Genomic DNA, 23606 nt, shown 5'->3' on the forward strand with positions numbered 1-23606 from the left:
ATGTTATACTCCTTGGCTATAAATTTCATTTTTTATTACTAAGAATTCTGCTATGTGTTAGGGCACATTCTGTCTATGTGTGTGGCCACTTCTGGTGCCAAAAAAAAATACAAAATAGCCTATTTTTCAATATATATGTCCTCGAGCCATTATTCTGCATCTGACCTACAGTCTGGGTAGAGTTGCTTTGGCTGCAGTGAAGGTTTCACTCTTCTGTTTTACAGCACCTGGAACAAGGCCAGGCACTGGAGAGAGCAAGGAGGAGTATGAGATACTACTCTGCGTCAGGACAGCCTTAAAACGAATGTCGTGTATTCTCAGCTTTGAGAACTGAATTCCATGGGTTGTAATTGAATCCGCTGTCAGACCCATGGGGCTCAGTTCTTCAGCTTGGATATTTCTGTCTTCACATACATAGGAGATCAAAGAAGCACTTGATCATTCGCTGACTCTTCTGGATGGTGATAGCGGCAAGTAGGAGAGAAAGAATAACTGATGTGAATCATTTTAACAGGGAGGTTTCATTGCAAAGGCCAGGCTCTCTCATGTTAAATAGCTATATAATGATTGAGCCTTTTCTTAGCTGATAGGCTCTGTGTTGCTGCTCACTGTTTAATTCACTCTGTTCTTTCCTCTCGGTTTTATCAAGGTTACATATAAATCCCTGAGATACTGTTGACTGAATGACAGTCCCCAAATAATGCAAAGTGGTGCAGTGCTCCTAACAGCAGCCATGGTGAGCTGCACTAGACCAGTGAAACGCTGGACCTCCCCAGTCTGAACACCAAGTTTGCCAACTGATAACCTGCTGTAACCTCCTCTGTCCAGTACTGCTGCTGTACAGTTATTGTTTCCATTGCTTTGTCTTATGCCAAATACCCATTTTCAGCAAAAAAAAAATCTTAGTTGTGACTGTAAAGAATATGCATTTGCACCAGCCACCACCACCCTTCCATAAACATTTAGGGAGCTTCTAGTGTAATCAGTGATGGCAATGTGTGTGCTGTGTGAAGGCTCGGCAGCACAAGCATCCCCTTATAGGGGGATTCATTCAAGACACAGGCTGACTTTTTTTTTTTGGAGGATCTATGTTCAAATTTTTCGTTCAGGGATCAGGAAAATTATATTTGTGGTCTATAAGCATGTAAAGAGTTATCATTACCAATGAGCTTTCCACCTCTTTCCTGCAATAATAACACCTTCCTAAATTACATTTTTCCAACTCAGTAAAGTGGATCATGCACTGATCTTATCCCTATCGTGCAATGCTCTTAAAAGCATAGAAATATTAAAATCCCACAGGTGCAGGAGCAGTGTGTTCAGCTAAGTAGCTTAAAACTGTCATGTGCCTTTTATGCTGAAAATGTATTTACACTAAAAATAATCAGATGTAATCACTGTTGCCTGTGGATACAGATGTACCTTCATACTGATGTGCTTTTCATATAAATTTTTATTGTAGAGGTTGAAGAGCTTCTTTGTAGCTGTCTGAAATGTACCATACTCACCAGTCTAGAAATTATAGTTCTTGGAAGAGCTCACCAGTTCCATCAGCTCATGCTGTGGCAATATCCATTAAACAAGAGGGAGAAACGCACAAACAAAGGACGATATTGAAGTTTCTTTTTTTTTATTTCATCCCTGTCAGAAAGAAGAAATGAAATTTGAGGTCGGACTTAGCAAAGTCTGCAAAGGAAGAGAGAGCAACGGAACAGTTTTACAGGATGTCTAATGCAGGTGGCGTGGTGGATATTAGATGGCTGAAGGCGCAAAACTTCATCCACTTCCTTCACTATGAAGTCCAACCTCCAGGCAGTGATGCGGCAGAGAAGATGATGTGTGTATGGTGGTAACCACGCAAGGCCACTGATGAAATCAAGATGGTCTTTGGTACAGGAGTCTTTGCAGTCCCACCTTTTTGAGGGCAGTTCCCAATATGTGGTGTAAGTGATGCTTTTTTTTTTTCTCAAAAGTCTACAATAAATCGTGAACTAATAATAGCACTATTGATGTTATCTCAAATTAAGCTTAAGTAGTTAAAACGTGGCGTGGTGAACAAGTCATCATTGTGTAAGTGAGAGAATAGATACAGGGCTGTTGTTACTCTGATAATGGCTCACGCCTGCGATCGTACTCACAGTAAAGGTGTGGGGGTTCCCCTGCTGGGCCAGAGCTGTACGCGTGTACCCCCAGAGTACACTGCACTACACATTCACACACCAGATTACTACACCTTCCATGAACTGCAAATGGGATATCACTACCAAATAGTTGGTAGCTATGTCTGCATGGTGCTGGACCTCCCCCAGTGCCATGAACTGCCTGTGCCTAGGTGAGAGTCATGAAACTTCTGTCTAGCTCTTGAGCTCCAGCTCTCCTTGAATGTTGGGTATGCATGTAGGAAAACAGTCACACAGCCCATGTGTGATGAAAAAGTAGTTGGTATTTGTCCCCTGAACAAGTATATGTTCTGATCATAGCTGTTCATGTGAAAAATGGTGGAGGAAAGAGCTGTTCCCAGAGTTTGTTATTCTCAAGCCTTTTTTCTCTCAAAGCTGCCTAGGTGTTTTCTGTGCTGTAGAATTGCTGCTGGATGAGAGAGAACAGATTAAAATGATTAGGCACAGAGCTATTTTGAAAGCAGGAGCAAGCCTGCCTTTCAGCCGCACAGTGACCGACCACTCAGTGTGTTCTTCCTTTGCTGCAGGCTACTGTAGTTACTTTTGAACCTCGCTTGCCCTGGATGACAAGGCATCTTCTTTTTGGATGTTCTTGGAATCTTTAAACCAGATAAGTTTTCAAGTCCCAGACCTATCCTCCTGACAGTGCTGTGTCTTTCCAGCAGAATAGAAAGTATTTTTAGCATGCCGTTTCAAACCAATGTACCTTCTGTCTGTCTAATTATGCTGCCTGGCAGTATACACGTTTATTCTACTTCACTGTAACCAGGGCAGTCCTCAGGATGCCCCAGCTTGCAGCTCACACCCCAGCCAGCCTGCATGGGGATACGTGCCTCTCAGCACACCGAGGTAATGCAGTGTCGCAGTGCCAAAGGTAGAGCGACTCGGTGACTCATTTCGTGACACTCTGTCAGAAGTACAATGTGTTATGTGTATTAATTGATACAAGTCCTTACTGAATTCACCAGCTTTGTGCACAAGCACCAGAAGTGAAAGCATCACAACTCTGATGACTGCATCACTTCTGAAAGATTTTTCCCATCTTCTCCTGTTCTCTGACTTACAAAACCAGTCTCTTTAATCTGGCCCTCTAAATGTTTCATTTTGGAATGAAATTCTGATTTTTCATTGTACTTTTTTTTCTCTTGGCAGAATCATTCAGGTGAATTCAGCTATATTTGTTAGTGCTGCTATAGATCTGAAACTTGATTTTGGGGCAGGTAAAGCATTTGCTAAAAAGATATACCCTCTATGTATCTTTTTCGATTTGATTTATGCCACCTTCTAGTGCTTACTCACAGATCTTACTTTGTTTATTTTGTTCTGAATAAATAAATGGGCCGCATCCCCCTGACACAGCTGTGGCAGACCAGCAAGGCTACCTACATTTTGCAGATGAATAAACTGAGAGTCCAAACACTTAAAATGGAGAAGCAGCCCTGAATTCTGTTGCATGCTTATTGCTCTTCACTTGTGGCTTTCTGCTTACTATTCACAACAAACAAATGAGGACAAACACCTACACCCTTCTTCTTCTGGTATCAGCATGCCCCAGTGTCGCCCACTCCTGCTGTTTGTGCGGTTTGCTGCCTCCCCCTCCCTTGGCTGACATTCTGTCCCCACTTCTTGGTCCTTGATCCCTCCCTGACTCTCTCGGGTCATCTCTTTTGGGTTTTTTTTTGCCTTTTCCCCCTGTATATTGTGGGATTATATCTTTTTTTTTTCTTTTTCTTGCTCTGGGACACTTTTCTCCCTGCTTCCAGATAGTGCTTGAACCTGGTGAAAAAAAAGCAAACCTCATTGAGTGCTGGAGGGGCCTGTGCACTACTTCAAAAGCAGAATGGAAACAAATGGTGCAACACACAGAGGGGAGCGGACAGAGGCAGACAGAGAGAGAGGAACTGCTGCAGCAGTAACAGGTCTATAGGTCTTCGGTGTTTTGCATTGCAGTTGAGGTGAGCAGGTGCCCTGTGGCATTAAGCACTGCTCCCTTTGCTGCCTCCCACCCATCATCTTCTCCTTAAGCCTCTGCATTTCTTCTTTATACTGTGTGTGCCTTTTCCAGTGAATGCTGATGAGAGGCATTAGTGCAGGCTGCAGACAGGTGTTTATTCTCAGCAAATGATCTTAGGCCTTTTCAAATGAGTGGCTGCACTTACACACTCCTGTAGAGATGGCTCTGCGCTTGCTGCCCTTTGGTACCCCAAGACAAGATAGCTGTTGCTGACTGTGGCTTATCTTTTTGGCTAGCGTCCCTTTTTGCTTCCAGGAAAATGATGAGTTTATGTCAGGTTCAGCAATCCTGACGATTGAGAGAAATAGCACTTTAATGCAAGCGTGAGTGTGCATGTGTATATATGGAAACTACAGCTTTGACAAGCCTCTCATCTCCCTTGGAAAAGAAACAGCAGGGCTTAAAAGCTATGGAGTCACAATATGCTGACTAAGGTCACTAGCTTTCAGTGACTCACAATCTGTTTTTTTGGCAGCCCAACCATACAGCAGGTTGTGCTTTTTTGTCTTCTGTTTCTTTCCTTTAAAAAAACTCTACATCAGAAAAGTTAATACCTAAAGATATGCTGGAAGGTCTGTCTCTTTGACATGCCATCAAGTATAGAAATCTCTGTTCACTGGCATCCCTTCCTCATTCTGCTATACTAGCCTATTTTTGCGCTGGCAAAGAGATACTTTTAAAATTTACATTAGGTTAAAGTTATTATGAAAAGTATTTGCTAGGTTGTCTTTCTGGTAGTCATCCTTATTTTCCATTTTCTGACCGCTCACTGCAGACCTGGAGAGGAGTGTTGGGCAAAGCCAGCTGAAGCAGGCTGTGCCATTACCTCACTGGGGCACTGAGATGCTTCTGGCTGCCATTAAGTATCTAGTTTCTAAAATGAGGCACTTTTCTGTGCTAAAGATAGGATTTACACTGTCTCAGCACTTATGGATCATAGAATGGTTTGGGTTGGAAGGGACCTTAAAGCTCATCTAGTTCCAACCCCCTGCCATGGGCAGGGACACCATCCACTAGACCAGGTTGCTCAAAGCCCCATCCAACCTGGCCTGCAACACTGCCTTGAATACTTGGAATTAGTCAAAGAATGTAATTTGTTAGAAGAATCTGCCGAGATAGGATTTTTTAACTTTCATTTTTCTAAATTTTTTTAAGGTTTTCTCTGACTTTCCTCCCCTTTGTTTTCCTCTTTCTTTTACCCTGCAAAAATTTTGTTGTCTACTACCTGTTGAAAAAACTATCAATTTTGGAACAAACAACCATACAGTCATCAGGCAAGAAAGCTGTTTCATTTCGAGATGTGAAGGAAATTTTTAAATCAGATTTGAAATAAAAATACGTTGCCCAGAAGATTTGTCTGTATGGATTGCTTGTAAACTCCACTGCTGTGCAGCTGATGGCAGAGCACCACAAGCCTTCATGCCAAAGTACCAGGCAGCACTTCCACTGTGCTGTGGCAGTACCTCTTAGAAGCAGGTCATAGATAAATGAACCAATTTGTATAAAAATAACCATCACTGGGATGATTCTTTCAGATTCATAATAGTGTATTAAATAATGATCATTAATTTGTTGTTTAGAAAAAAACCCAAACCCAGCCAAGCATTTCCACTTTCTATAGATAGCAATTCAATTACTATTGTGCTGGAGTTAAATCTCATGGTATTCCTCTCAGAAATTTTATTCTTTATTTATTCTCATTTTATAGACTGGGACACAGGGCATACTTGGCTGAGGACACAAAATGAATCCATTTGAAGTTTTCTAGGAAATTTGCCATAGTTAATATCACTGGTTGAAAGGCTCGAGCATAAGGGAGGCTTTCAGTGTTGTCCGTAGCCTAGACCTCCTCTAAACAGATGCCCACAGTGCAGAAATGTCCATTTTCTGCTTGCACTGTTGCTCAGAAAGTTGCTCTGCCTATTCGTGCCAGGGAGAGATCTTACAGGAGAGGAAAATGCCTCCCCATGCTCACAAATGACTGAATACCACTGGAGGCAGGACCACCTAAATCACAGCCCCACTTTGAAAGCCTCCTGCTAACATTTTACAGCTTCACTTGTTTTTCACATTTCCTCCTTTCTGTGTTTTCCTGTGCAAGCTCAGGCAAGGAAGAGTTTTTCCTGGACACAGAAATCTGTGGCTCTTGTGGTATTTTTAGGCAAATTGCTGCCAATCAACCAGTTCACGCAGAAAGCCCTTCAGAGCAGACCTGAGGCCACAGCACATCGATGCTTCAGTGCCTGGGCACTTGCACCATGGTAAGGGCTTAGTAGTGGAAATTTTTATCTTTTCCAGCATGAAAACAAAGCTATTCTCTTGACTGAGATCTCACACAGCGCTGACACCATTTGCTGGGGTGCTGCCAAATAACAAAGGGCAATATTTTCTTTAAAAAGCAGAAAGCGTATTAAAGTTTCTAAGCTGTGTTTGTGAAAATCTCAGGGTTGCTTGATTAGGAGCTTGAAGATGGTCAGACTCCTTCCAGCTTCCCCACTTCAACCTTGTTTCTGCGTGATACTGCAGCTGCTCTGATGAAAAACAGTTATTTAAAAATTTGCTTGTAGCTATGGCAACCTTCATGCACTGTATTTCAATTGAAACTCTAAAACAGCAGCAGAAGTTTCTTAATAGGATATTTATGAAGATTTTAGTCTTTGTACATTTTAAAATGGAAATATTCCATTTTTAAAGGGGGGGTATCAAAATCTCATTAATCTTGGAACTGCATTTTTGTTGTGAGAGCTGCTGCTTAGCTCTTTTTTTGTGGTTTTTTTTTTTTTTTTGTTGGCTTTTTTTTGTTGTTGTTGTTTAAGATTCCTCTGGTTGCTTTAACTCTTCTGAGCCTAAGACCTGGGGCACTTTCCAAATGCCTGCTTCTCCTGTCTGTGCCTGGCCTCCCACTCTCTCTAGCAGACTGCTGGTTTTGTAGTGGCATGGTGGAGCGACAGGGCAACGAGTTGTGTTGGGATCAGGCTGGCGGGGCTGGAGCATTGCCAGGGATCTCAGACTTTGCCTTCCTGCAGTAAAGAACCCAGGTGGTTTATTTAGCCCTTTTTACCCGTGCAGTTGCCAGGTGTCTGCTTGCTCTGAGAGAAGCAAATAGGTGTGTTTGCAGTTAGATTATTTAGTACCTCCATGATATTTCAATGTTTTGTCTCAAAGGCACAAACTTTCAGGTGTACTCAGTTTGTGTAGGTGCAGTCATAGTAGCTTTTAACCTTGCAGACAACTCAGTTTTCTAGCTGCACCTCAAAAGGGTTAAATTTGCAAAGCTGCTATTTTTCTCTTGTTTTCTTCCCCCTTCTTTTTCTCTGTGCATTCACACCTTCAAAATCATGAGGATAAAATTAAGGAAGCCTTGCTGAGACATACACTCTACTGCCCTAAACCCCCTCGAGCCATGATGATATGTTCCGGTGCCTCCGAAGTGTGGATTAGGTCTAATTAATACTGTTTCTTGATCAATGGTTTTGACACAAATGCATCGAAGGGATTTATGTAATTACAGCTGTAACAGCAAGGGCTTTTTGCTAGGAAGCTCCCAGTGCTGCGGCGGGAAGTTTGCTCCTAATGATGGGGTTTTTGGCCTCCAGCCACTGTAGGTGCGTGACTACTCCCTCAATCTTGAGTTTTTTTTTTTTTTGCCTGGGCACGTTTGAAGCTACTGGTTTGCATGGGAAGATGCCTGAGGTGTGGACGGGCACATTCCTCTGTTAGCACAAGTTTGTATAACTAAGCATTGGCACCTTTTGTCCGTACCAACTGTATTATTCCTGACCCCCATGAAATGTTCATTTTTGGAAATGCCTCACAATAGGTTGTAATGAGCCAGCTGAGGAGGTGTTATCAAGGTATTCAAAGAGGATTTTTGTGTTTCTTTATTCTAATCTGTAGAAAAAAGAGCGGACTTGATCACATTTCTCACAATACATCTAAGAGAAAACACATAAGGGATGTGAAACGTTCAACACCCTCTAGCCCTCCCATTCTGCATGTTGGATGACTGACATTGTCTCCACCCTCCTCCCAGCACAATGGACATCCAGCATCTAATCCGTATGCCATGTCTATTTGCTGTGATCAGACGAGACAGGACCAGGACACAGAAGAATATACACCTATTAGATAGGCAGGGCTCTAGTAGGGGAATTGCACTACTGCAAAAGAGATTAAATTAAATGATGAAACTTTGCAGTCCATTGACTGCGCTAAACCAACTATGCTTTATTCAGGGTTGTGAAGGTCTAATGGAGATTGAAAAAGCTGCCAAAGGGGCTGGAATTATATCTGTATTAGAAGGGGAAGTTTCTGGTTTGATAAGAAATTAGAAGGATCAAAGAAAATAAGGCTGGGTGGGATCTTAAGGAATCCTCTAGTCTAGACCATGCAATGAGCTGAGAGGCACGAATAGACATCAAGGAGATGCAGGGCTTGAGTTCAGGGCTGGATCTGGGCTTTAGCAGTTTTATGTTGTAAAATTTCCCTATCACAGTACAACCACATGTCAAAGGATTTGCACAGCCCTGCATGCCTTTGGCATAGAGGTGAACGCGCAGGAATGAGGAGAGCTGAGGTGTGCCTGTCCTTCGCTGAGTACCAGCAAGGTCTCTTATAAGCCAGTGCAGCATGAAGGAGGCTGGAGGTACAGAGCTGCAGAGACATCATCCAGTCATGTCTGTCCTCTCTTCCACTGGATCTTATGCAGAGAATAACTTGGTCAGCCCTGAGACTGAAAGCTCTGCTGCCTTTTTTGGAAAGTGCCACATGCAGCAGGCAGACACGCAGGGCCTCACTGCACTGCTGTCTGTATGCTGCAGCTATGGTAGGGTCAGTGCCAAACTGGATTAAAACAGCATTACCACCATCTACTTCGGGACATATTGTACTGAGGCAGTTGTACCATGAGCCAAATCCTTCTGACGTCAGAAAAAAATATTGTCGTCTGTTTGCATAGAGGCATTCAAGAAGCTATAGCATACCTTGTTAAGTTTTTCTGGTTGGTTTGTTGATTTTACAGTGAAATTGTCTTCCTTCAGCAGCTGGAGAAAGTGAACACAATTAGAAGGCCAAAGACAGGGAATGACACTGGGATGATTTGCTTCAGTAGGATTTGTGCCCTGTGTAAGTTAACTTGCAGCTGGTGATCCACCTTTGCTTAGATTTCATTTTAATGGGAATTTTCTCAGTTACTTTTTAGGATGGGAAGATGGAGATAGATCCAACTCTTTCAGCAGTTCAGTGCTTTTAGCTGCAAAACTATAATGGAATGAAAAAATACAATTTGGAAAGGAACCAACAATGTTTTGTTCTGTAGTTTCCCACTGAAAAAAAGGAGTTGTTTTCCCCCGCTACTCAAAACACGGAAACAAATTCTATCAACAGCTCAGAACTGGAAGGAATTAACCAAGTAAATACATGAGCTACAACTTATGAAAGCTGTTTTCAAAAACTGTTTGAAGAAACCACTGAATCACTGCATGTCCTCAGCACTCACCGGGTCATACTGCTGCCACCGGAGCAGCTTGTGGCTGCTCGCATTGTACCAATGGCCTGGTGGAACTGTCAGGACAAGCACTTGCAGGGTATCTTACGTTGAAACTAATGTACAAATATTTATAGGAACCTTTAAAAATCTGTCTGTCACCCGTCTGGCTTCCTTTATTCAGGTACAGTGCGATGTTTCCAACATATCTGGTCCTTCTCTAATTTAATAGCTTAAGCGTTTTAAGACCCACTACTCTCCATCATTTCATAGGAGCTTTCCAGCTAAATCTGGTGGATCTGTAACTTTGAAATTAGTCTCTGTAGTTTTCTTAGTTAGCGTTTAAACTTTCCTTACTCCATCCTGGCTAGACACATCCTGGCTAGCTCTGGCCTCATATTTCTACTGTTTGGTTTTACCTTACTTCAGGGATTTTTCTTTTTCCCCTTAATCTTGCAGCTTGCATCCTCAGGAAAAAAAAAAAAAAAGTGCTCTGAACTTCTGGTTGAATAAAACCATCTTGTATAAATCCCTTTTGAGGTCCACGAAATCTTGTGATAAAGCCTACTTCTCTGATGCAAACTCCTCAAAATTGGCTGAGAAACTGAAAACGTGCATATTTATTTGAGCAGAACAAATATTTATAGGAGCCTTCTAAAATCTGTCTCCTGCCATCTGGCTCTGCTGCTTCAGAGGCACTGGAGCCTTCCCGGCGTGTTTGGCCCTCGCTTCCATGTGCGGGGGGAGCGGGGCAGAGCCGCCGCTAGGCTGGCAACAATTCAACGCCTTTTTCATTTTTCGGGGCTTTTCCTCCCTTTCCTCAGCACGGCAAGAAAAGCTGCGAAGCTCCCTTTACCCAGCAGAGGGCAGAAATGGAACAGCAAACACCGTGCACAGCGCGGCGGAGCTGGGGGAAGGGGAGCGTCCGCAGCGCGACCGGCGCCGAGATCCACGGCCGCCCGCGGGGGGGCGGCACCGCACCGCTCCGCACCGCTCCGCACCGCACCGGTCCCACCGGTCCCACCGCTCCCACCGCACCGCTCCGCACCGCACCGGTCCCACCGCTCCCACCGCACCGCTCCGCACCGCACCGGCCCCGGCCCCGCAAACCCGGGCGCTGCAAGCGAACCCTGCGTAATCTGGATTGGGAGCCCTGTTAACGCACTCCTAGTTTTTAAAAAAAAACATAAGGCGCTCAGTTCCAGAAGGGGAGGGGAAGGTGAAGGGAAAGGGGTGCGAGCTGGAGTGTGGGCATCTGGTGAAATGGGTTGCTAAGTGTCTGTCAAGCATTTGGCGGGGTGGGGGGGAACAGAGGATGAACCTTTGCCGGTTAATTCTATAGGCAGAAATTGTGAAAGAGAAGGTCTTTCGCCTTAAGAGTATTAGTTTTAGCAAAGAATTTACAGGTGGTATTGGAACAAGGGGTAGAGTCAGTAAGGGGGTGTTCTCAGAACCATTACTTCCACTGACTGGCACTGGGAATTTGTCCGACTCCTTTCCTGGACTCTGCAGGAGAAGAAATCCAGTGATCCCAGGCTTGTTTAATCAAAATAGCTCTGCAGTTGCTTTTGCTTCGGGGATTGTCTGTTTGCACAGAAGATTGCTCATCTGAACCTCAGAAACATTTGCTTCATCTCCTTCCCCCTTCCCTGAAGAAGCCTGGTTTGCAGCAGTGTGTAGCTCCCTTTCGTCAAGCTGCCTGCAGAGCTACTTGGGAAGCCAAACACAGCTCTCCACATTTATTAAAATGCGTTGCTTGCTTTTTGTCAGCAGTGCTGATGTTGGTAAGAACAACAGGGCAACACCTTAATAGGCAAGCCAGGAGCCTGTGTAGTGTTTATCTACCTCACACACACATGAAGTCTGGTTATGGCTCAGCTATTACATTACAGGCAGTGGTGGTATTAGTTTCGAACGGTGTTGGAATTAAGTACAACTGGGCCTGTGTAGAAGCCTAGATAGCTGCTGAGCTTAATAGTGAGCTGCAGAACCGATTGCCTCCAGGGCTATAGTCTGAACCCAAGCCCAGTGCGGGGCCCTTAAGAGTGCAGATCTTTGGGGGCACTATTGTGGCAAAAGAAAGCTTTTAGCTGGCTCAGACTGGCCACAAAGGCTGAAAGACCCTGTCACCATGGCGGTATGGAGTGCTGTGAGGGCTGGTACTGGGGCTCTGCCACTCTCCATCCACAATGATGAAATACAAGAGAAAGAGGCAGCTCTTCAGGTTCTTTGCTAGGAGAGCATTTTACAGATATAGAAACAATTCACCGGGCGCTGCCCTCCTGTGGGTAGAGCTGCCTTTCCACAATGCACAGAAGCTCCAAAAATGCTCCTTCTCCACGCATGGGAGAGGGAATACTCTGCTGCCAGTACTGCAGAACTACTCCAATTAGTCAATAGTTTTAAGGTAGAGGTGATTTTTGGATCTGAAAGGCTATGGCCACTGTCCAAATCATCTAGGTCTTTTTTATGTGAATAAATATTACAAATATATGACAGAGAGATAAAGAGCCTCACTGAATAGTTGCACAAAGAGGCTGAAGGATAGCATTGAATTGCTGAAATAAAAATGCATCAGTGGATGTAGACGGATCCCGCCTATGAGAATTGAAGTCCCTTTTGTCTGAATGTCTAGTTGTGACCAACTGGGATTTGCACCCCGTCTCAAAAGGTAGAGCCATTTGTTTAAAATTCTTAACCTTCATTTAAGAGTTGCTTCAGTAATGACTCACGGAGGAGACTGCAGTGAATTGAATCACTACTCAAATTGTCTACTGTGTGAAGAATTTAGTTGCAGAAAAACGTTTAGTGAAAAACCTCTAAGACGATCACAGCCCAAACTGCTATAACTATTTTAACTTGCTAACTGCTGCAGTCTGGGCTCAGCCTCACTGCTGATGGTATTTTCCACTGCAAGATTGTTCTCCCACATTTCTTTGAATTATTTGGTATTGCCCAATGTCCAAATGTAGATTAACTCAATGTTTCCATTCAGTGCTTTTGTATGTAAAATGTGTTAATCTGTTCTAAGCAGCAGAGCATCTTCTATAAGCTGATATTTTGGCACCTCCTTTGGTCTGTAGCTATTTCAACTTTCCTGAGCTGTTTGAAGGGGAAATGTGTCCTGGCACAGTAAGTAGAGCTGCAGCAGTCCCACTGCTTAAAGACACTGAGGTATCTTCAGCCAGTGGAACTCTTCCATCAAAGGAGTCCAGGCCTACACGGACATGCTTAAATTGTGGTGGTAATGTTGCAGACACGATTTCCTGTGTCAAAAGGAGGTACTTTGTTCCTAGCAGGTCAAAGACTGGATCAGAAAGGTGAGGACTTTCTGAGGAGGCTGAAGTTTTAGTCTTTAAGGACAACAGCTGCTATGGAGAAGTTGGTCCTAAGGATGGCTGGGGCAAGGGGATAAGGTCTAACCAGAGATGCCTGTGAGCAGTCTCAACAGAGGATATCCAAGATATTGGTGACTCCAATAAGCCATACAGGCAGTCCTGCTCCTTTCTGCACTGTTGAGGAAGCCAGTTCTCAGCTCTCCGCCCAGCAGAACTCAGCCTCCAGCAGCAGGGTGAACAGCCTCCAACACCTCCATTTGCACCCAAAGAGAGGTGCTGCCTTGGAAGCTGTGAGGGAGGAAGGGAATCAGCAGTCAGCTCTGTCTGCTGTAGGCAGAGCTGTCTGGTACAGCCCATGTCCTCCAACCTTCTCAGCCTGTGCCCATCACGGGCTGTGGGAAGGACCTGCGCAAAAGGCCGGGCTGTCTTGCTGTCGTATTTCAGCTTTCCTTGCTCATAATTGACTGTTAGATATCTAATCTTGATTCAAGCCGGGGAAAGGCTTGTGGCTCCAAAGTAACTAAGTGGAGACACCAAGCATTTCATGGGAATCTAACCTGTTGGATGGCAGGGGGGACACAAAACCTCAATTTCCCAGAGTGAGTGATGAAATAATTACATCATAACTGACACAGCTGCTGATTTTAAGGAGGATAAATTTCCCAAGGGCGATACTAAGATGACAAGCTTTCAGCTCTGGTGTGTCATTTACTGCTCTTCCCTGTGTTGATTTTTTATAGTGGTTTCTGTGGAGCAAGTGGCTACTCAGCAAAATTAATGTGGCAGAATGAGACCCTCAGATGGGGTCTGGGATTTCATCACTGAGCTTTTCACATATTTCAAAAAACATATTAATGTTAGGAGAGACCATTTATCAATTACTTAGTAGTTTGCCTCCCAGCCCACACCACAAAAATTTCACCCAGGGGTTCTTGGAGTGCTCCCAGGAGTTATTGGCAGAAGCAGCTCCCTGGAGCTAAAGTGGAAGAGACAATTTAATGTGACTAAAGTTTAAAAAAATGCTTCTCTCCTTTCTAATACAAATTATCTGTGATGAATTATCACTCCTCCTAGGGTTAGAAAATAAGCTCAACAACTTATACCTGGCAACATTTAATAGCTGTGCATATGCAGCCTCTTTGCTCTGCGACCCAGGAGAACGGCTTCTTAATATTCCTTTTAAAGACTTAGTGTTTGTGTTGGGTTTCCTGTAAATTCATAGTGTTTCATTTGAAGCCAAACTGCAACAAAACCCACATAACGATTAGGAAGCCTTGCACGTAGATACAGAAAATGCAGTCACAAGATTGCTAAATAGAAATTGCTCTATCTTTAAATGATCATGAGCTGTCAGCTGTTCCTTTGTTCGGATTATTATAGACACACATAAAACATTTGATTGAATGCTCAAGTTTTCACCAGCTAGAATCCAGACGGATGTCTGATAAAATAACAAACACACCCCACTCCACCCCTCCTCAAAATCCCCTTCCTGCTTCGGCTAAATTTCTCCCTGAGATGAAGCCAGTATTTCATGGACTAAATTGGACAAAGCAAGCAAACAATCTCCTTCGCATTGATTTCCAAATCAAATCATTGTTAATCACATCAATAATCCCAGCTGATTCAACAGTCTCGGAGGCCGGCTTTCTGGCTCAAACAAGCTCCTCTGCATGGATGTCATGGAGCCCTCTGTGTGTGCCGCCCAGATTTGCTATTAATTGTCGTTGGAAACATCCAGGTCTGATTCTCTCGCCTCTTCTTTCTTCCCTCTTTCCCCTCACACAGTAAGGAAGAAACAGAAACACCATTCTTCACTTGACAGTGGACTTCTGACCTCTCTCAGTGATGTGAAGGAGGCAGCTGCGTAGTGCTGAAATACAGAACCAGGGCACCACTGGCTTACCTGTAAGCAACCACCATACCTCAGCCACTGGAAAGCGCGGCAGATATTTCAGTGTGGTGAGCTGCTAATTTCTGGGGCTAAACTCTGCTCTTTTGTGGTACAGCTCTGATGGGGGGTGTGACAGCTTAGAGGTATCAGAGCCTGCCTCCTCAGGCTGTGCCGACGGTGGAGCAGAAGCCTGCTCCTGCAGACATTTGTCCAAAGGATTAATTTCAAATCCATGTGCATCTCTTTAGGTTCAGTGAGATGCCTCTCATGCTTTAAGCTAAGCAAGTGCCTGTGCTTTGGGAGGATGGCAATCAGGGCAGAAATGGCGGAGCTGCGGTCTGACCATGGCAGGAGCAGCACTGGCATTGGCAGCCGGGTGCTGGAGGGGATGCTGGCAGGACCCGGGAGGAACTCGGAATCAGCTCCTGCCTCTGCAGTAGCTCTGCCCGAGGTCAGGTCTCACCGCAGGCGATGAACAGCTCCTTCCCTCCTTTGCAAAAGAGGGAGCAGAAAAGAAGAAAAGGTGGCAGACTCGTACATGACTGTTTCCAGTGATAACAAGAAACCCCAGCAGTGTGCGCACACGCAGGCAAAGCAGCACACAAACACACAGAGCACATCACGATCCAGTGTGGAAAGGTCTGTCTGAGACCAGATTAACAATCAGTCTGAAAAGGAGAGGATGAGCCTCGGAGACTGAAATACCTTCTCCCGGTTAGACACAGCTCACAGAGACTCACTCTGTGCACACGTGGGCACAGCTGGTTGGGAAAGCATATGCTGCCCATTTGACATGTAAGAAATTTACCCTGTCAGATAAGCAAGACTTCAGGACTATATCTGTAGCATCTATTAGGAACGGCAAATTAATTAAAAGTATGAACTAATTAACCTCCCTGCTCTCTGCCTCTTCCTTTGCCAGGGCAGCGAGGCTCATCCTGCCGTAAGCCCCGCAGCAGCCTGTGCTGTGTCCCGGGCAGCCTTGGTTTTCCTAATGGCCTGTGTGCTGCTCCCTGTGCATCTGGGGACAGAGGTGCCCTCTGCTTAATGAGGCCACTGACAGTTTGATGATGCTATCTGTAAAAGTGTTCTCCCCTGTGCCTTTACTGAAATTGTCTGCGGACTGGCTATAATATGGCCTTAGGTGTAGAGTAGGTTCACCAGCAGAGGCTGGCATTGGAAAGGGGTTTTGAAGGGTCTCTGCCTTAGAAGTGGAAACCCAATGAGTTGAAGAGGGCTCTAGAAAGAGACATAAACTTCTCTTAAGATGGCTGAGCTGAATTTAGGGAATATTGGTGTAACATACAGCCCTTTGAACTATCTAGCAGAGTAGGCTTGGTATAGCCTCAAGGAAGCTTTAGCCAAGGGGAAATTGGGTCTAACTTGATATCTGCCGTGGTTAACCTGCTAGAGACCACCGCATCCTCTGCAAACAGCAGAGACTGCGCGCAAGCTGGTGAGTGCAGCAGGAGGCTCTGCAGTGGCTGCACAGTCAGCCCACGTCAGCGCTACAGGTGGCCTCACCCCGTGAGAGCTAGTCTTTCTTCTCTTGCTGTCACATTTTCCTGTCTGCTCACTTGTAAATCAAATTGCCATGTTCTCTGATGATAATGTTTTACTCCTCCAAAAGTTACTGTTTGCACAGTGGCATCTGTACGATGCTATTTTCCCCTCTGAATAATCATTTTCATAATCTGAAACTGAAAAGAAAACCCAAACAACTACCATGGAAGAAAGGAAAATTCTCATGGAATAAATTACCATAGACTCAGTTAAATTTCCCTGTAAATGCATATTACTTCTGGAGCTTCCCGTGAAGACAACAATGAGAATTACTCTGCTCAGTTTTTACCTACTGACCCTACCAAATACTTTCCTCAGCATGCTATCAGAGGTGTTGTAGAGCTGATGCATTTGCTATTTTCTGTTTAATAGAGCTGATATTCAAATCGAGTGATGTCCCTTGTCACAAATATAATTTCATCCTTCTACTGCACTTGCCAAGAACAATGCAATGACTTCGCTGTTAGATACTGTGCTTGGTTCATTACTTTAAAATATGTTAGCACTTTGTTCATAATAGGTTTGATGGTTTAAACAATATAGGTGCTGAATTTTTAATGGTAACAATAAGGTATTTATTTTATTTGTATTTGAAGAAGGAGCAGGAAGGACAAGTACCTTGTGAGGAAGCTTGTTTTTGTGAGATTAAGTCCAGTTTTACAGCCATGCCAGATCATGTCAGCACCCTTTTTTGAGGTGACCCTGAAAATGTTGCAATTACTGCAGGTGATTTGTCATTTAAGGATGTTATGAAAAATACTTCAGGGACTCTGGCAACACATGGGTGAGTTTTACCTTTATCCTCACAGCCCAGCAGAGATGGTGTGGCCAGCCATAGGGTCGAAGCTGCATGCAGAGAGAGAAAATCTTGCCTGTGCTCAAAAACATCTTAAATCAGTGGCAGAGATGTTTCTTGTGGTGGTGCAAAATTTGACACAGGAGCATAGGCTTGGGTTGGGGTTTCAAGATCATGTAGCCATTGGCACCATCATCTCCCCTATTTCCTTCTGGTGTATTGAGTGCTATATTCAGGTCTGATGTGTCCAATTAATAGTGAGATTGAAACTCTACCAAATGTTTCAAAATTATCCTGCAAGGAGCAGAGCATGGAGCTGCAACAGGAGGGGAGGGAGGGGACCAGCTGCGGGCTCTCACAGCATGGAGCAGCTCACAGCACCCCATGCTGCCAAGGTGCTGTGTGGGTGGGCTCCTTACTGAGGAGTTTGGAGGTACAGCCTGTGATAAATAGCATTACGATGTGCTTTATGCATAAAGCATCCCTGCCTTGAAGGGGCAGCAGGCTTTCTGGGGAGAAGCACGGTGGCATTTCTGGATGTGGTGGTCTGCCCCTCTGCTCATGGTGGGCTTCAGTTCACCCTGCAGGGCTGCTGCTCCGTCTTCTCCTGGCCTGGCCCCACACCAGCCCCATTCCTCAGGGCAACTGCACAATCCTGTTGACATGTCCACAAACGGCTTCATTGGTCTTTCCCCTGCTCGGGAGAAAGTTAAGAGGCTGCATAAAATTTCCATATTGCAACACAAATCTGGGGGTTCCCCTGGCAGGACTTCCCAATGGCGTGTGGGGAAGAGAGGCAACATTTTAAGGAAGGAACATTTGACAGTATTTCTGTAAAAACCAGAAAATATTTTATTTTCAAAGCCTTGTGCACAAAATTTGGCTTCCTCTGAAACTAGAAATTGTCTCACAGCAACATATGCTAATTCATTAGATGAATTTCATTCATTGAAATGCGAACTAGAGTAATTTCTTCCTACTTTTGAATGCAAATTGCAGTTCAGCCTTAACTATGGTGGTATTCCCATTACACAGGGCTGAAGAATGTCTATAATATTTACTTTACTCTTGCTTTTAACTTAGCAAAATCTTCTCTCAATAAGCTTCATCTCATCCCAGAGCAGCCTTTTGTGCTGTTCCTCACGTTGCAGTTTTGCACAAAGGGGTCAGCTCAGCCCGTCAGGATAACAGCATCACCAGGACCATAAGTCTCCTGGACACCTGGGGGGACCATGTTGGGACTTACAGTTCCCTTCTGGTTTCATTCCTGGTGGGAACTGGGTCTGTCCAACCTGCAGCAGTCTAATACTCACAGAGCAGGGGTCTGCTGAGGCATAGCCAATATCTGGCTTATTTTCACTTTGATTTAAATGAGCAATTAGTTAATTTATAAATAGAGGAATTTGCTTCCATTTTGATTTGCAATTTGAATTAATGATTCTTCCAGCAAAAATAAACTACCCCAATGATAACAACATCTTTATAACCTCAGTGGTTCTCTTTGGACTGCTTATGAAATTTCTGCATAACTCCCATCAGTACTGAACTCTTACTAAGCATCATAACCATTGAAAAAAAGAGGAGGAGTAGTGAGAGGGAGAGGATGAATTTTGCTTCCCCCCCTACATTAGAGTGTTTCTTAAAAAGTGTTTTGATAACTTTTTTTATGCTCACAATAGACTTGCCTGTGTATTTATGTGTGTTATTCTCTCTGTATGAGGCTAATGACTTCCTGAAATCATTCACTGAAAGCAATTGTTTGAACATCCCTCCGTGTACTTTAAAAGGTGATAAACTATAAGGTCTTCGTTATTGTTCAGCTCACATCTGGAGTCGACTCCAGCTCATGTCTGGCACGCCAAGTCAATAGCCTCACTCTATATTCCACTCACATCTTTTCCTTTCCTGAGCTTATTCTGTCTGACTTGATCCTGCCGGGTGGTGTAGTCACAGGAGGAACTGTGTGCAGGAGCGAGCGCTCCGGTTTGTGGTAGGAAGCTGGTGTGAGGAATTAAAACTCCTGTTGTGACAGAGATGGCAACAAAAGCAGAAAACTTCCTCGTGCAGAAGGAAAAAATGTCAACTGAGACATTCAGAGGTGACACATGGTTATCGAGCAATGACTTTCACACTAATTTCCAAAGTGCTGTTAATGTCAGCCTAGGTCAGGTGCTGAAGCTTCCTTGCCAAAGGCTGCCTGCTGAGGTTGCTTCCCACTGCTGTGGCTAGCTGACGGGATTTGTTCCCACCTATGCTTTAGCATAAAGTACAGTGAGAAGAAAACAAATCCTCTTTAATGCCCTCCCCTCCCGTTCCAAAATCCTGGGGATTTTGTGTGCCGAGTACACATAACAAGGAAAACCAAGTCAAGTTTCCCTGTGGCAGGGGTCCTCAGACCCATACTGTCTGTCAGGCAGTGGGAGCTGCCTGTTAAGCAATGTAATTTCCCCACCAGATAACATCATCGCTGCAACCTCCCGCTGCTGTCACCCATCTCCAAAGGGCCACTATTGCCCAGTCTGTAGATGCTTGGGGTAAGCAAATATCTCAAGCTGAGAGGTCTGGTATTGGTGCATTGCAAGGAAGTCCCTCAACCTTAAAATTGCTTATGGTAAAAAGCTCCAATTTGTAGATACTACTGTCTAACAGACCAAACCATCTCAGGAGTTTAAGAATAAACCTGGCATACACTGGTGTGACTGGTTGCGGGGTGAGGGAAGATTGGCACAAAGTACAAAGAAGCTGTGTTTGAAGGAAAGGCAGCCTAACAAACAGTCTTAATCTTTACCTTTCAGTATTTAAGTCTCAGTGCAGCTTCCTGCCATTATTAGAGCAATTAAAATGCAATTACTTTTTCATCTTTATTTCAGTTCTTGAGTAACTGAAGCCACTTTACATCAAGGGTGATCCATAAAGGAAGGCATTTAGCATGTGAAAAGCTGCAAAGGGTGGAAGACTTTGGGGTATCAGCAGTCAGCAGCCGAGCAACTGAGATTGGTAATGCTACAGTAAGCAACCTCCTTTGCACAGCTCTACAGGATCATGGAAAGAGGCCAATTGCTGGATTTCTGTACTTTATCTTGATTAAACGGCTGTTTCAATTTGGTATTCACTCCTTTCATATTTGTAATCACTTTAAGATTTTCATTTTATAGTATTCACTTATTTAACTGCTTGTTTCCTGCCAAGTCTAAAAAAAGAAAGGCTTTTCCCTCCCTTCTCCTTGCTGCAATAAAGGCAAGAGTTTACACAAAACTACTTCTATATTTAAAGTCTCCTGATGTAAATCTCTGATCACTTTAAAGAGTCAGAGCTGGTAGCTATTGCAAATAAGCATTGGAGTGAAAGATCCTGAGCTACTGGGAGAGGCTGACACTGCCACAAGTGTGTGGGCAGGCTGATGGGTGTCCCTGGGGCACAGGGAGGGGTGCAGCACCCCTGGGACCTGAGTGGGTGCCGCCCCTCCTTAGATCCTCTGGAAGATTTTGGAGATTGCTGTGATACCTTTTCAGGTGTGTGCTGCCTACCTGCAAAGGGGCTGTGCTCCCCCAAGGCTCCTGCAGTGCTGTGGGATTAGGAACGGGAGAGCGGAGGCTGCCAGAGGCTCCGTGTCGTGGGCACTTCTCCAGAGCTGTGGGCAGAGGAAACCTCTCCCCATGGGGCTGCAGTGATTGCCAGACTGCCAGCAGCAGAAAAACACCCCCCTTTTCGTTCCTTATCACCCAAATTGAATGTCATCTGTGTTGTATCTTAGCCAAGGTAATGGGAAAAGAAATACAGTCTAAATGTGCTGGAAAGAATGAAACCCTCTTAGATTTTAATTCTATTATTAGAGACTAAGGAAATCAACATATTCTTAGGCATTTTCTGGACTAGTTAGCTTTATCACCCTCATTTGTGAACACTTTTTTATTGATGTTGAGGGATGTAATTTAAAGAAAGTGAGCAGCAGGAAAGTTAAAGATCATCTGAGGGGAGCTGCTTTGGGGAGAGGATCAAAAGTAGTGAGCAAATGTGTGTGGTGTTTCCCCTTGGCCAATGGGTTCTGCCGTTACTGTCCCCTTAGCAAAGCCAGTTAAATGCTTTGGGAACCTCAGAGTTGGTGGCACTGAACTGTCTGAGAAATCGGTATGGAAGGATTAGCTGGCAGCTTCCTGTGGCCAGCCCCGATCCCAAGCGCCTCAGCCAAGGTAAACTCAAGGGTCACCGCTAGCAATGGTGCCTGCAGACACAAATGCCATTGCTCAGCTCAGTTTGGCCACAGTCTCAGATTACAGCCTAATAGCTAGGGCAAGACACATCCAGCTAATCTCACTCACCCAAGACTTGCACTGTGCTGCAAATTGGGTTTAATTACTGCATTTTAAGTACAAACAGCTTTTGAACTGCTGAGGCACTGCGTAACTAGTTTGTGAATCCAGTCCTAGAGAAATGTATTATGAAACACTTTCGCTTTTTTGCTCGCAAAAGTTGACTGGTTTTAGCACATACCTTCAGAGGGCACAGGGAAGGGCAGGAAGACTGACCGAATTGCAGACTTGCAGAAAATCAAATTGGTCCAAAAACTTGGCTGGCCGCAAAACTTTATCAAAAGAAAAGGCAGCCGTGGCACAGCCCTGCCAGAGCAGATCCACAGGTAGTGGGGGCTAAAGGCTGCTTTTGCCTACACTCAGTTGCAGTGCTGCAATGTGGGGGTTGCTGGACCAGTTCCTGCTGTACGTGGGTATGAAAGTCTAACAGGGTGCTGGGGAAATGACTACCCAAAGAAAACTCTGGTTTCCTGATATATCAAAAGTGAAAGGCACTCACATAAGAAAAAGTAAAGTTGTAAGCCTGTGGGACATTTGAATTTAAAACTGGATCTGGTCAGGATCTGGATCTGATTGGGATTTGTACCTGATTGCTGATAGACTGCCAGGAACTGGTCAGTCCTTGGCACAAGCCTAGCTTAAGGACCAGGACTCTGTAACTGCAGAGACTGCGTTTTCTAGATTTTCCTATCAAAAGTCTTTCTTTCTAAATAAATACACTCAGAAGATGTTACAAAGAGCAGTGAGTGGCAGGGCTGTAAGTTGTGAGTCTCCTGCTTCTAGCTTTTCTTAAGTTATAGTGAAAAGGATGATGAAATGAGGGACAGATACTGCAAGGGGAAATCTAAAATCTATAGTAAGAGTAGTTCAGCTGAAAATGCTGGAGTCCTATGGCTCCTTACAATATGTGGGTTTTCCATGGTCAAAAAGGAGTAGTGCATTTGTGGCCTTGATGGCATCTGAGATCTGAAAACCCCTCTCTATCCTTTGTATGGATTTTTTTTTAGCCTTCTAAATCTCAGTGATATGAATCAATCATACCTGAGCACCTCTGTAAAAATCTCACGTCCTTTCCACTATGAGTTTCACCCATCATTCCCTTTTTCAATCAATAGAACAAAAGCCAACTTCAATCTTCATTCATAATTGGTACAGAAAACAAGTTTGAAGTTTGAAAAGAAAGTTTTGATCATTTGTCCTTAACTCAACACCTTCCCCCCCTGCCCCAAATATATCTCATTTCTGACCAGGTTTGGTAATAAGAGGGTCCTGGTAGGAATGAGTTCTCATGGGATTTCTGACACTGCTGGAAACAGCACCAACCTTGCCTTTTGTCATGTCATAACCAAAAAATTTCATAAGGATGTGTGTGATCAGAAACCTGAGATTTACAGAGTTGGAAGTGTTGAATGATGAAGCAAAAGCTGGAGCAGTCATCTGAGCTGGCTCTCCAGAGGCACCGTCACCTCGTGGTCAGAGAAGACTTGGTCTCTTCAGCTCTGTTTCATACCACTCTGGTCTCTTGCAACTCCTTCCAGTCGTACAGAGTGATGCAAGGCTTCATTACGTCACACCCAAGGAAATACCTAACCTGAGCTTTATACCATATATAGACCACCCATTTCATGGACATCACTAGTGGTAAGACCAATGTTTAAAGGGTCTGTGGGATTTCAGGGGTGTTTGGACTTGGGGGATGGGGACTTAGGATTTTCATGGCTCTTTCTGGCACTGCGAGCATCATGAAGCATGGGCACCCTATAGCGGCTCCAGATCAGAGTGATCTCAGGGTCATTCTTAACTATTAATGAATTGCCCAGCTTCTCTGCCCAGTGGAGGTTTGACTTTGCTGTGATTTTGGAGGCAGGGAGGAAAGTTAAAGAGCAGCTAAAGGAAAATACGGAGATTTGCATTTGACTGAGCTACAGAGTGATCGGAGCCCAGTCCCAGACCCCAGGAGCCAGCGTGCCTGTAGCCCTGTGTGCTCAGGAGGTGGGGGGACAGAAAAGCATACAGTATGGGTAAG

At 44.4% G+C, this 23606-nt stretch overlaps 1 long non-coding RNA gene across 2 annotated transcripts; it reads left to right on the forward strand.

Annotated features, from left to right (window-relative positions):
- The first annotated feature begins 1234 nt into the window (after positions 1–1234).
- On the forward strand, positions 1235–20318 carry LOC142044305 (uncharacterized). 2 transcript variants are annotated; one of them, XR_012654290.1, is made up of 3 exons: positions 1235–1943; positions 14806–14979; positions 20141–20318. It is a non-coding gene; the product is annotated as an uncharacterized LOC142044305 (long non-coding RNA). The 2 variants fall into 2 exon arrangements; XR_012654289.1 differs by lacking the exon at positions 20141–20318 and adding an exon at positions 15160–15769.
- Positions 20319–23606: the final 3288 nt, after the last annotated feature.

Source organism: Buteo buteo, chromosome 24, assembly GCF_964188355.1.
Source record: "Buteo buteo chromosome 24, bButBut1.hap1.1, whole genome shotgun sequence".
In the NCBI taxonomy this organism is placed as follows: domain Eukaryota; kingdom Metazoa; phylum Chordata; class Aves; order Accipitriformes; family Accipitridae; genus Buteo; species Buteo buteo.